Source organism: Lytechinus variegatus, chromosome 1, assembly GCF_018143015.1.
Source record: "Lytechinus variegatus isolate NC3 chromosome 1, Lvar_3.0, whole genome shotgun sequence".
NCBI lineage: Eukaryota > Metazoa > Echinodermata > Echinoidea > Temnopleuroida > Toxopneustidae > Lytechinus > Lytechinus variegatus.
In genome coordinates this window covers 87,145,281-87,158,833 of record NC_054740.1, presented here as the reverse complement: position 1 = coordinate 87,158,833, position 13,553 = coordinate 87,145,281, and the positions used below count along the sequence as shown (strand labels likewise).

Below are 13,553 nucleotides of genomic sequence, written 5' to 3'. Positions count from 1 at the left end.
AAGTTCTGAAGTTTGTTGAAAATTAAAAAAAAAGAAAATCTTTCCCAGAACACTAACGGTAAACCAGCATGCCTGAATGTTGTTTATTTAAGCTTTTTAAGAATTTCTAAAATTCACTTTTTTCCTTCATTATTTTTTCTACTTGTAAAAAATTGTTGGTAAGATTTCAGCCTCCAAACATGGTATGGATGGTCAGTCACACGTCCATCTAAAGATTACCTTCTAATGAGAATATAATCCCTATCTTAATACCATTTATTGGTAAATTCCTAGTAGCTCATCAGCCTTCAACAAAGCATATCCTTCCATACTCTAGCATTATCCCATTTTTAGCAGATTTCATGGTCTTTTGAACACTTTGTTGCGTCTTCAATCAACCCTGTCATCCACTAGGCTTCTTGGGGGATTCCTGTTACCACATCTTTAAAGTTGTATGGTCTTGGTAAGCACACAGAGATTGGATAGGTTCAATATTTTGTGTCAGTGACTCTACTTCAGAATACTTTCAGCAGAAGTGAAAATACTAGCCATTTCCTATCTTGATGCACGCTAAAGCCTAAGCCCTGTAATTGTTTTGTAAATAAGGTTTAATTTGCAGTCTACAGTGTAGGCACTGCCGGCATAGAGTTATGTTGTTAACCCACTGAAAACTGAAGGATATTGCTACAGCACATATTTCCCATAGACTAAACCCCATGTGTATTCAGGCTCTGTCTCCAAAGGGGTTTAAAGTATGAAAAGAATCACATTTCGGGATTATTAAGAAAAGAACACAATCTTAATGAAGATTTAAAAAATTGCAGACTCAGCCAATATGATTAAGTTGCTGGCGACATATTTGATGTACCCCTCAAGGCCAGTCAATATTATATAAATATTATCCACCCAATATGACTATTGTACATTTGTTATGACTGCTTGTACATTTGTTATGATTTGTTAGGACAGCAATACAAACTCAAGTCCTGTATTGCTGTGGTTTGTTGCCCATTTGTTATGAAGACAGAGAAACTCCTTAAATACCTGTTCCTTTCAGAAGGGCATGCCATTTATCACAACTCCTCATACTTCATAGCCATATGGTAAAATAGTGTACACATGCAGGTTGATGACTTTATTATGTGAAGAGATATGACTGTGAGCTGTTACCTATGTGTTATGATGGTTTGTGTTTATAGTAAGAACATTAGATGGTAAAAAAAAAAACAGACAGGCGGTCCCTACATGTCACCATGGAGCTAGCACATGATGTCACTGTATCAAATATTTAGGATCGAGTAAAATCAGAGTGTAATGATATAAAGCAATACTTAACTTGAACCAAGACTTACAGTAGTATCATGAATGAAAAAAAAACAAAGACAATTGCTTTTAACCTAACACATCTAGCTCCATCTTTCATATTTTTTATTATGATCTCAACAGCAGATGGAAATTAGGAGTATGCCTGATTTTGTAGCACAATTTTGTTACAAAAATGTTGAATGACAAAAGAATTGGAGTGAATGTCTTTTTTTATAGTGAATATGAGACTACATTTATGTTCTTAACTTCTTATAATAAAAACTTCTCTATTTCTTTAAATGCTGTATGTAGCAAGTCGCTTACTTTTGAGACTTACTTTATTATCTGTCAATTTTGATTGATTTCATCATAAAAAAGCAAATTTATATTAAATACATCGTCAATTCATATTCAATTCATGTTGAAAACTTCAAGCACATTTCAGCAAGTTTTCTATGTAATATGTACCTTACTAATTTCCCTAAATTATTTTGCAAAGGTCAAGTGCTCATCTGCGGGAATTTATTTCATCAGCGTCATTTGCAGTTACCTGGTATTTGCATTCTGCACTCGCAATTTTTTATTCCCGATAATTTGCTAAGTAGGGCAAAATTGGAGAAGAGGTCAACAAAGTGTAGCCCATGTGCTTTACTAATCTTTCCAAACCAGTCTGATAATTCAATATTCACTCGGAGTCAAAGCTGTGTACTTTTAAAAAAATTATGGAGTAATAAGTAAAGAGCTTTGGAATTAGTAGTAATAGCATGGATGGTACTATCTAGATTATGTTATTTTTTTAGATCATATGTTTAAAGCGCAGTGTATAGAATCAAGAAGTTTATCAGGTGTAATTTTACTTCTCTTGAAATTCCCCAAATTTCTGTATGAGCCTTATTATAGTGTAAACAAAAATAAAATGAATGAGCGAAGTAATTTTAGCTATAATTAAAAGGTCTGGGATATCATTGTATATAAATAAAAACCCAAGAGATGGGGTCTTTGTCAGCCCAAGTTTGCTCAATCTTGAGATTCTCTGCTGACCAGCCCTCAAAGGGAGGTGGGGTTAAACACTACCTTTCTGATTACGAGATTGCAAGCCACTGAGGCAAGGGGCGCTCCCTCTACTTTAAGAAGAGTGTGATCCTGGGCAATAGATGATAGTATAGAGAAGGATGCCTCTGGCTTGAAGACTCATGTTACAAGAAATACAAGAGAAGCCAAGATCAGTTACAGTGTCTTTTGATGTCGGTTCATGATGTCATCATGTTCATCTTTCAGCATAACAAACTTCAAGTTCTTTGCAGTGAAGATGGCAAATCTCATGTGTACAAAGAATAGCCACCTTAAAAACATTACTGCTCAAGTAAGATTAATTTTGGTCCAGGATTTAGGTTAACCATATATGTCATCTGATTGAAATTTGGTCTCATTTATTGACCAAGTTAGTATATATCAAAGTGTTTTGTTTTACAAAGTAATGCATGATGGACATGTGAAACAGCTAGGGGATAAAACATATTTGTGTAAGATGTGATATGCTTACATTAAAAAAAGGTATTGTTGAGTATTGAGTTCCCTACCTTCAGATGTTTTACACATTCTTGTTTTCCCTCATGTTTGTAAAGTTTGGTCATGCCCTGGTTTTTGGAGTGCGATGAACTCCAGCATTTTTTTTGACATCTGGAAGAGTGTGAATGACATTGGGTTATTATAGAGATGTAAAGAGGAAGGAATATCATGTTCACACTTTGATTTATATTCCCTTCCCTAAGTTCTAAAACCTTTCTACCTACTTTGTTAGAAGGCCCATAGCCAACTAGGTCTCAGGAAAATGGTCTGCAAAAACTCCTATGCTGAGACCATTACCAGCATGTTTTAAGAGCTTGAAATAAGATGTCAAGGTGGTACTAACAATTCAGATTTTTTTTCATTAGAGTTCTGCTTTTTGTCAACAAAGTACAAAATGTTTTCATTTTCCAAATATGATGATGATATACTTTAGATGGTCAGAATGCTACTCAGAAAATACTCTATGCCCTAATCTTCATTCTACTTTCTTCAATTAAGAAAAGTCAGTATTTATAGAAAAGAAATTTTGTTTAGAAAAGATCACCGATTATATTTTCAATATCTAAATAATTTTGCAGTCTTCCTGTTTCTTGTTTACTTTTAAGCTTTTTCTTTGTCGTTATTTCAAATGCATTGTTTCTAGCAGCCCTCAGTACTTAGCGTGGCTCTTGTTTACATAAGTGCAGTTAATGGTGCAGCCAGACGAACAAAAGGTATTACGTTATTTCCAATCACATACCATGGTCCAGCGTAGAGTTAGTTCTTAGTAGGGTCCATGATCTGACTGTGGCATTATACTTGATATGAATTATGAGATTGGAGACAGATGCCAAGCTTGAACAGGGTATCATGTTGTTTCTTGAAGACTGGAGAATCACTTGAGCACCCAAGACATCTGGTTCCTTTCTCATGCACCTTTACCTGTATGTAATCCCGTTTTACACAGTCACACTGGCAAAAACCAACCCCAGACCATTCTAAACTACTGCATTCTTTCCAATGACATTCCATTGGTCAGTTTGGAGTGCGTTTCATTGGTGTGACTGAGGCAAAAGAAAGAAGCGTAACAGTCAACAAACTTTGCTCACTCAAAACATCTTCTAATATATTCACACAAGGACTTTGGTAAAGGTCAATTCTACTATTAAATGTTGTTAGCCTGTCTAGGATGGATGCGATCAAGTCTTGATGGTTCGAGGTTGGGGGCGGTTTCAAGATAATTTTGGTTAGAATACATTGAAACCATAATCCAGAAAAAATAGGCCTACATATGAAAATATTTGTCTTTATTTCATTGTTATACTTTCAAAATATAGTGTGAATTTGCGAAATGGGTTTAAAATGCTTGTATTTTTATCATCTCTTGACTACAAAAATTTTTCATTTAAATAGTATATTTTGCAGCTTGACCATCTCTCCTTCAATGCAGTACTGACGTTGTGATTGTGAATAGAATGTAGAGACAATCCGCAATGATAATGAGCACTGTAGAATTCCATATTGCTCATGAACATGATGGTGACGATTGGTTAACATATAGTCATTGATTTCATCAAGTTGATATACTGCATGACAACCATTTACAATGATGCAAATGACTCGTGTGAAATGTGCTCTTTGCTCACCAGTCAGTTTCTTTGTATTGGAAGAGTTTTATGATAATAATAATAATAATATGAACATTTGTAATGCGCCGGTATCCATCATAAAAAGATGCTCATGGCGCAATAAAGAAAAGAAAAGTAAAGAAAAGGAAAGGAAGGAAGAAAGAAAGAAAACCTACTAAAAAGAGGGGTAGAGTAACAATTACCTTAAAGCTTGCGTGAATAACCAGGTTTTAAGAGAACTTTTGAAAGTGATGATAAAAGAAATAATAATAAAATCATAGGAATTCCATATTTCTTTTTGTTGCACTCTTGTGACTGATTGGTCTTTGACCCATTATAACATTGTTTTCTGTGCATGATCCAGCTGTTGAAGATTGCCTAGAAATGAATAAAATAAATCTTACAGACTTTCAGGGAAGGCATACACCAAAGGAATCCAGTTAGTTGTTGATTGAATATACAGACATATATCTTTAGGTATAGACAGTCAACATTTTTCATAATAATAATAATAATAATAATAATAATATAGAGCATTTCTAAAGCGCCAAATCCACATTGATTATGTGCTCAAGGCGCTGAAATATACTTGGTATATATCATTATTACCCCGGCTGTAGCTGAGCGGCCATATAGGCGCTAAAGCATTCAAGGAATAAATCCTACCGGGTTCCCATTCACCTCACCTGGGTCGAGTGCAGCACAATGTGGATTAATTTCTTGCCGAAGGAAATTACGCCATGGCTGGGATTTGAACCCACGACCCTCTGTTTCAAAGTCCGAAGACTAATCCACTGGGCCACAACGCTCCACTCATACTGTAGGATAATCATACTGACTTGTATGGTTTTCCATAGAGAGGAACTATCACTATTCTTATTTAGGCCTATTCTTGTTAATACTTGATATAAGATAAAAATAAATGATGGATATATCCATTGTAGGGCTAAATGTAGGTCTGTCTGCAGGGCCACACAGCTTTAGTAATTTTCGTAAGTTGTCAAATAATCTCCCAACACTTGCAAAAGTTTTGGCAACTACTGCCTTGTCAGTTGTCAAAATTCAATTTTGAATTCCAACTTGTCCAAATAATCACTAATGGCAGCTATATATTTGCTCAGGTGCTCTTTAGCTGTTTGTAGAAATCACTAGAAAGCCAATCGACAAGAGAACAAACCTTCACATTCTGTCTCCATTCTGACTGTTGCCCCCAGGTAAATGGGATTCTTTTGAAGTCAGGTACTAAAGTGTCTGGTATTTGGTGACGCTTGTCAATAAAGTGGCACTTAATCTATGTAATTTGCACTTCTTATGACAGTGTGACATACTTATGTGTCCCATGATGGTGTAAAATCAATTGAAAGCAGTGATTATAGCAGCATAATGGGCTCAGTAGAGGATGGAAAGCCTCTTTTTCTTCCTTGGCTGAGGAATCTGTGGAGGAAACATTGCTTCAAGAATCCAATCTAGTTTGCTGGCAGTGTTGGCTGGCACAAACCTAAACTAAATACTGTTTATGGAAGATGGTCCGACTTTGTATCCTGAAGTCCCAGGCTAGGCCTTGTGCACTGAAGGAAAGAACAAGTTGCATTTCGGCTTTACTTCTCTCTAGACCCTCTTGTAATACAGTTTCATTCAATGAATCTGCTGGGGTCTGCTACCAGTAGACTAAATTCAATCTAAGGCCAATACCAAGTTCAACCACATTTTGTAAACTGAAACCCTGCACATGGGAGATCGCATGTGTAGCAATGACTGCAGGTATAAACGTCATACTGCAACAGTTTCCAAGAAATGTATTATCCATTTTAAGTAGTCTGGAAATCAATCTCATTATGTGAAGGCACAGGAAGTTAGATGAGGTGCTGGTAACAAGATTTGCTTCAAGAATTGTTTATGGGTCAAAAAAACGGTCATAGTAATTATGTAAAGATCATCAACACTTTACCTCAAACTTTGGATCATTACTACAAGAACTTAGGTACAAATGAAACATGTAGGCCTTACCTCATACCAATTCTAAGGTCTTGGCTTGCATCATCATTAGAAAACAATTATCTATTTCAAAACTTATCCTCAGTTTATTGTCTTTCCCATTAAAAATGCAAAACATATTTTGGCATGTATACTGCATTTGATAGATATTGCGTGATATAAAGTATTCTTCAATTAAAAAGAATTTTAATGAAAGCTTAAAGATTGATGTATTGAACAAGTACCATTTTTAAAATGTTTTTGTCTCACCTGCGAAGCAAAGTGAGACTATACTCTATAGGCGCCGCTTTTCCGACGGCGGCGGCGGCGGCGGCGTCAACATCAAATCTTAACCTGAGGTTAAGTTTTTGAAATGACGTCATAACTTAGAAAGTATATGGACCTAGTTAATAAAACTTGGCCATAAGGTTAATCAAGTATTACTGAACATCCTTTTAGAGTTTCATGTCACATGACCAAGGTCAAAGGTCATTTAGGGTCAATGAACTTAGACCATGTTGGAGGAATCAACATCGAAATCTTAACCTGAGGTTAAGTTTTTGAAATGTCATCATAACTTAGAAAATATATGGACCTAGTTCATGAAACTTGGACATAAGGTTAATAAAGTATCACTGAACATCCTGCATGAGTTTCACATCACATGACCAAGGTCAAAGGTCATTTAGGGTCAATGAACTTTGGCCGAATTGGGGATATCTGTTGAATTCCCATCATAACTTTGAAAGTTTATGGATCTGATTCATGAAACTTGGACATAATAGTAATCAAGCATCGCTGAACATTTTGTGCAAGTTTCAGGTCTCATGATTAAGGTCAAAGGTCATTTAGGGTCAATGAACTTTGGCCGAATCGGGGGTATCTGTTGAATTACCATCATAACTTTGAAAGTTTATTGGTCTAGTTCATTAAACTTGGACATTAGAGTAATTATCACTGAACATCCTGTGCGCGTTTCAGGTCACATGACCAAGGTCAAAGGTCAATGAACTTTGGCCGAATTGGGTGTATCTGTTGAATTACCATCATAACTTTGAAAGTTTATGGATCTGATTCATGAAACTTGTACATAAGAGTAATCAAGTATCACTGAACATCCTGTGCGAGTTTCAGGTCACATGATCAAGGTCAAAGGTCATGTAAGGTCAATGAACTTTGGCCATGTTGGTTTTTTTGTTGAATAACCATCATATCTCTGTAAGTTTATTGGTCTAGTTCATAAAAAGTGGACATAAGAGTAACCATGTATCACTGAACATCTTGTGCGAGTTAGAGTAGTATTCAAAGTCAGCACTGCTGCTATATTGAACCGCGTGATGCAGGTGAGACGGCCAGAGGCATTCCACTTGTTGTTTCGTTAGATTAGCTTTTGATTATTAGAATGAGTAGAAGTACCAGTGATTTATGAGTATTGCTGGTAATACATCTCTGTCAGATTTCCTTGTACATATTACCTGTTGGTATTTTCTGGACCATTTAACCTGCAAATCACAACTGTTGCCCATTTTGGTGGAGTAAAAAACAGTAACAATTCTTCTCAAAATCTCTTTCCGCATAGTTGGTTTGTCTTTCTGCGATGGCAAAAGGTTCATCGGAGTATATGAAGGGAAGTTCATTGGTCATGAATGAATGAATTTCATTGGGAGTTATTCACCTGTGCTCTTTAAAATTGTGAACTTGAAAAACAAAATGAAGTGATTTTGCCCTAAGTACGAGTATGGAATAGAGCTAATTTGTCATTGCTTTTTTCCTTTATGTAGGAATTCATTATCATAAGGAACCACTGATGATTTATTGTAAGAATAGTGCCATAGTTGGTGTTAACCTCTCGTTAGCAATGGGTTAATAAAATACATTTTTTAGGCAGTTTGTACTAATTTCCTTGGCATTTGTAACTGTTGTTATGATGTGGATTGCTAAAATTGATATTGTATCATTAATTTTAAACTTCACAGAATTTCTTTTTTTAGCCTTTGGTATATTTCTAGTGTATTGAGTACATGCAGTTTTATAATTAATGTGACAATATACACCCACGTGAATGTGTAGGATTAGATCTGTTTACTGGGAATGAACAAATCTATCGTCTGAAGTTCATTGAGTCTGGCATGCTGGTAGGCGAGAACAAAGACAAAAGTTATTTCCGGACTTTTTAAAGTTGTTTTTTTCAGTTATAGAGTCTTTGTTGTCCTTCTGTTCTTTAGAAGATTTTCTCTTTAGTTCTATTTTTACTTGAACTTTGTTATTGTGAGGAAAAAATTCTTTGATGATGATACGATATTTGTATTGTTTTGACGGAAGTTGCAAAGAAAATTGTTTAGTACTGCAGCTTTTTGACATGCGGATTCATGTATTGATTTCTAATCCATTCAATTTGGGAATGTCTGCATATGATATGTTTGAGGATTACCAATAGTTTGGAAAACAAAATGATTTAATGATGATTATCAACTAGTTCTTGTAATGAAAGAAGAATGAAACAAACCAATTTAATTAAATTATGTGGCAGAAAGGTTATGATTAATCAAGCTTTCATCATCTGATTAAGTAGCAATTGATTGTAGCAATTTTGTATTGGAACATTTTAAGTACCAATTTGTTGTATTCCTTCCTGATTAGTGACAGATAATCATCTTGTATTTAGGATAGGGCAGTCATTAGACCAATTAACATCAATGTTTATGACAAGATTAAAGATGCTACATGTTCGCACCAAGATGGTTTTAAGTGATCATGAGTGATTCGTTTAAACAGAGTAAAAATGGTAGAAACAAAACATTTCAGTATCAAAGGGAACATTTTACTTCAGTGTGCCATGCCCTCTGATATAGGATAAATCCGGGGATCAATCCACTGATTTCGTAGCTACAACAGGGTTCAGTAGAATAGTTCATGTTGCAATAGGAACACCATTGCATTTGAAGAACGGGGAAGATTTGTGCATGAATTTGAAATTGTCGGTTCAACAAATTAATCTCAAATATGCAGTTTTTGTTTAGCACTCCGAGTAAATATCAATATTCTTTAAGATATTATAGATCAGAGGATCGCTTTTGATCGCTTCCTAGATCTTTTAGATCAAATTAACCATGCCGATATTGATAGGAAAAAATCTTTCCTAACATGTCTTATGAGGGTGCGGATCCTTTAGGGGAAATTAGAAAGTATGTTTAGTCTTATACCCCTTTTATCAACCCAATTATGCGGATAATATCCACATGATTTGGTCGTAAAATCGGAGCGGGACCAGAGTTATCCGCATTATTTTGATGCTGCAATTATCCGCATAATAGCAGCATCGGGACCAGATTTTGACTTTATGAACGCATTTCCAAAGTAATGTGGATAATTGCCATGGTGCGGTCACAAGGTCACCCTTTTCCAACACAACCCCATCGGAGGGGGTGTGTGCAGTTGCCATGACAATTATCCGCCTTTTTCAGGTCGGGCGCTCGTAAAAAATAGTGCGGATTATTTTCGGAGTTTGTGAATGCAATTTTTATTGAATTATCCGCATTAATCTTAGGCGGATAATTGGAGGATGGGTTTGTGAAAGGGGTATTATTTGTATCCCCCTATGAAAAGCCACCATGATTTAAATTTGATACTTCGATGATAGCAAGGAACCATGGGAACTCAGTACTCAAACTTTGTTAAACTTGATATGACTTTTAGGCTATGCAGTCATGGGATTTTTATATCATATACAGTATATCAGGTTTTTATGTGAGATGTGTATTGCTTACATATCCTACCCCTGACATCAATAATTCCTTGTCACACTCTGTCACACTATTGCAGTTTCATATCACTTTAAAGCTGTCATCACCATTCTAACTTTATGTCCTTGTATAATGAGAATATTAACCTATACACTGACAGAAATGGCATATAGAACTTTATATATGCCAGTACAAACATTTTATCCCCCTTGGTATCATAACAAACAGTAAGGATTGTTTTTTATGTAGTACTACAATAATATCACAGATCACAGAGACATTAAACTTGACCCACCTTTTAAAGTTTACACACAAGTGCAGAAGTTTACAATAAAAGTTCACTGTAATATCTAGGGAATAGGCTTTCTTTCATAGTGATACAACACCAAATATTTTGATGGGATATGCAGTCTTTGAGAATCCAATGAACCACATTTATAGCACAACTTGTGCTGCGGTTCTTCATTGCAATATCTTGCTGATGACCAAGTTTGCTGATTTTTTTTCCTTAGCTGAACAGGGCAATACATATCCCTATAGAGACCGGTCCATGCAGTCCATGAGAGTGATCACAAGAGTCAGTATCAAAGCTATCAATTGTGTAATTCTAACAACTTAGAGACAGATTTGTCCATTTATTTACAAACCCACGTCCCCTGATAGTTTCCCAGGAATTTAAACATCTGAAAAATCCATTTCATCGATTGGACTTTGAGAAAAGTCAAGCATCACCTCGATCTAATGCAGTTTTGCTCTTATGAGAATGGGGTCATCCAACAGCGCAGTATGGTCAGTATCTCAGGTGTAGTGCCAAGTTCAGACCAATATTGGATTACCTCTCCCCAGCAACTCCAGAGCTGAAAATCACACACAGAGTCCCCGGAGGGCGAGATACCAATGGGTCATCGGATCCCGTTCTTAAACTTGGAATCATGACCCAATTTGTTGCTGAGAGATGGACTGTCCGCAGAGCCCTGAAATGGGGGCCGAAAATTGATCGTGGGGTGGAGTTGAACAATTTTCGCCCTTCTTCTTGAATTAGGGTTGATGAGGGAGTGGATTAGTAATGGAGAAACTGGTCAAAGGGACTTTTAAAGATCTCTTGAACTTCTTCCAGTCGGTGGATAAAGGGCGGGCAGGGTTCATGCCTCTGGCCAAGTGCGGTCGGTCGGCTTGATGAACTTTTAACCTGTTTAACCAGAATGAAATTAATAGAAATCTGAAGTATTTTGTTGAAATCAATTGAGAACAATATCTGGCTAAAATTATTGGAGGAGGGCCTTCAACACCAGTATCATTTTGATCAATTTACTTCTGTAGTTGGATTTGATAATTTTTATTTAGCTAGGTGTGAGATTTTGAATCCCCCAGTCATTTGCCATTGAGAGTAGAATCTCTCAACACTAAATCACGGTTTCCATAGATATTGAAATTGCTTTGATTGGTTTTACAGCATCTGCAGCCCTTACAAGATTGACCATAGAGGTGTTTTTTTCTCCATGGGTTGACCATCAGGTTTTATTTTCCAATTTGAGGAATAATCAGGTATTGCCACAACTGTGTCATCACAGAAATCTTCTATTTCTATCCACTTGGAAAATCAATGTCAGCAGTTTGGAAGAAATATATGTTGTAAAAAAATCCCCCAAGTAATTCTTACTTTTGAATGTGCTGCACGTGCCTGACGTGCTTTACAGCTGCAAACAAATACCACAACAATTTATTTTCTAAGAATTTGGAAACTTCTTTGAGTCTGAAACCAGGTGAGCTGTTTTCTTATTTGACCTCTCTGTAGCTGTGGACGTGAGATGAAAAGCATTTTCGGTTGTGAGATACCGAAATGTTGTGGATTTGAATCCTTGTATCCTGTTGTTCAGACTCTAATGCCTCTTCAGGGAAATACACATTCTGTCTGCTGCAGACTTTCAGTTCTGAAGAGTTCTTTTGAAGAGAAAAAATCTTTTAAGGTAAAAAGGTAAATTGGAGTCTTAATCATTGGGTCATTGACTGTTTGACATTATATAAAGTCAAGATTCCATCTACACGTAGTCATCCAATTTCCTCTTATAGTGCATGATGCTTTGTTTTTCAGTTCATACTGATTCACTTCTGCTACCAGGACACTACATTCTGATCTGCATTGTCATGATGGCTGATTTTAAAGTTATTCGGTCTTTCTTTGTGATTTTTAATTTATATTTTTCTCAAATGCAGTTGAACAAATTTAAATAATGGGTTGCAGTTGAACAAATTTAATAATGAGTTTCTTTTGAAATAATTTCTTGTTCTGAATCTGACCTATTTCAACTTGCTTGTCAAGTCGGATGTAATAATTTGTATTGGTAATGCTTCTCTGAAATGCATTTTTGCTATGCTAAATTTGAAATGTTTTGCATCCACAGGTCTCCAAAACGAAAAGTAGGAATTTAGGTTTGAAGAAGAAAATTATGGTTTATATGTGAAGTGTGTGCTAGTTTGTAAAAAGAGCATGAATGTACCTTTTATTTACATTTGATAAAAAGTAATTGTTATTGCCGATTCAGAGCTACACACCTTTACATGTATCAACCTTTATATTTTTTCTTGATTTCATTGTTTTGCTCATAACACAACACAAAACTGTATGTATAAAAAGATTTGTAGGCCTATTTGTACACTTTTGTAAGCTTGGATGATATTCCAATATTCCACTTTATAGATTCTTAAGAAAAAAAAGTAAGATGAATGCACTAGCAGGGTTTTAGGTTCAGTTTTGTGTGTCTGGATTTGAGCCAGCTTTAATAATCAATGAATATGAAAGGGACTTTGGGTTCTGTTTTGACAAGATCCCTATTAGGGAGAGAATTGAGAAGGCTTTATCATTGTCACTTCATGACAAAATGCTCTTAGGAGGTAGGAAATAACAAGGCAGCGAAACGAAAACATTTCATTACCACCGAAGTTTGCCTTCAGAAGCCCTCCCAACACAAAATACCAATTTAGACTGTACAGTATTTTGAATCTACCTGTTTGTAAAAACAACATTAAGCAGTTGGGAAAAGCAATATTTGAATAGGAATAAAATGGAAGCTACACAGACATCAATGTTTATGATAAGCCACACCTTGTTTCGTGATAATAATTTGGGGGCTTTAATGACCATAGAAATGATGGGATCTCAAGTCTAAATTATTCATATTATTTACCACTCCTAGTTAGAGCTATACATAATATTTTAGTAAGCTAAATGGGGACAAGATGCACTTTTAGTCCTCTTTTCCAAAGAGCAGAAAAAAGATCTCTAACAATAATCCTCACAGCGGGCCTTCCTTATCCTGCCATTCCGGATTTGATTCCTGCAGGCGACAGCCCCATTTCTCACACCGAAATCGCTGTA

The 13,553-nt window shown here is 35.8% G+C and overlaps 1 protein-coding gene across 2 annotated transcripts in view; it reads left to right on the top strand.

The window, feature by feature from the left end:
• LOC121426623 (solute carrier organic anion transporter family member 4A1-like) overlaps window positions 1–13,553 on the top strand; it is an 87,267-nt gene that overhangs the window by 2,028 nt on the left and 71,686 nt on the right. Inside the window, exon 1 of one of the 2 annotated variants that reach the window (XM_041622994.1) lies at window positions 5,577–6,170. The exons of the other annotated variant lie outside the window; for it this stretch is intronic. The gene's annotated coding sequence lies outside the window, so the exon portion shown is untranslated. Of the gene's footprint in view, window positions 1–5,576; window positions 6,171–13,553 lie in introns of those variants that run through there. 2 annotated transcript variants of the gene reach the window in all.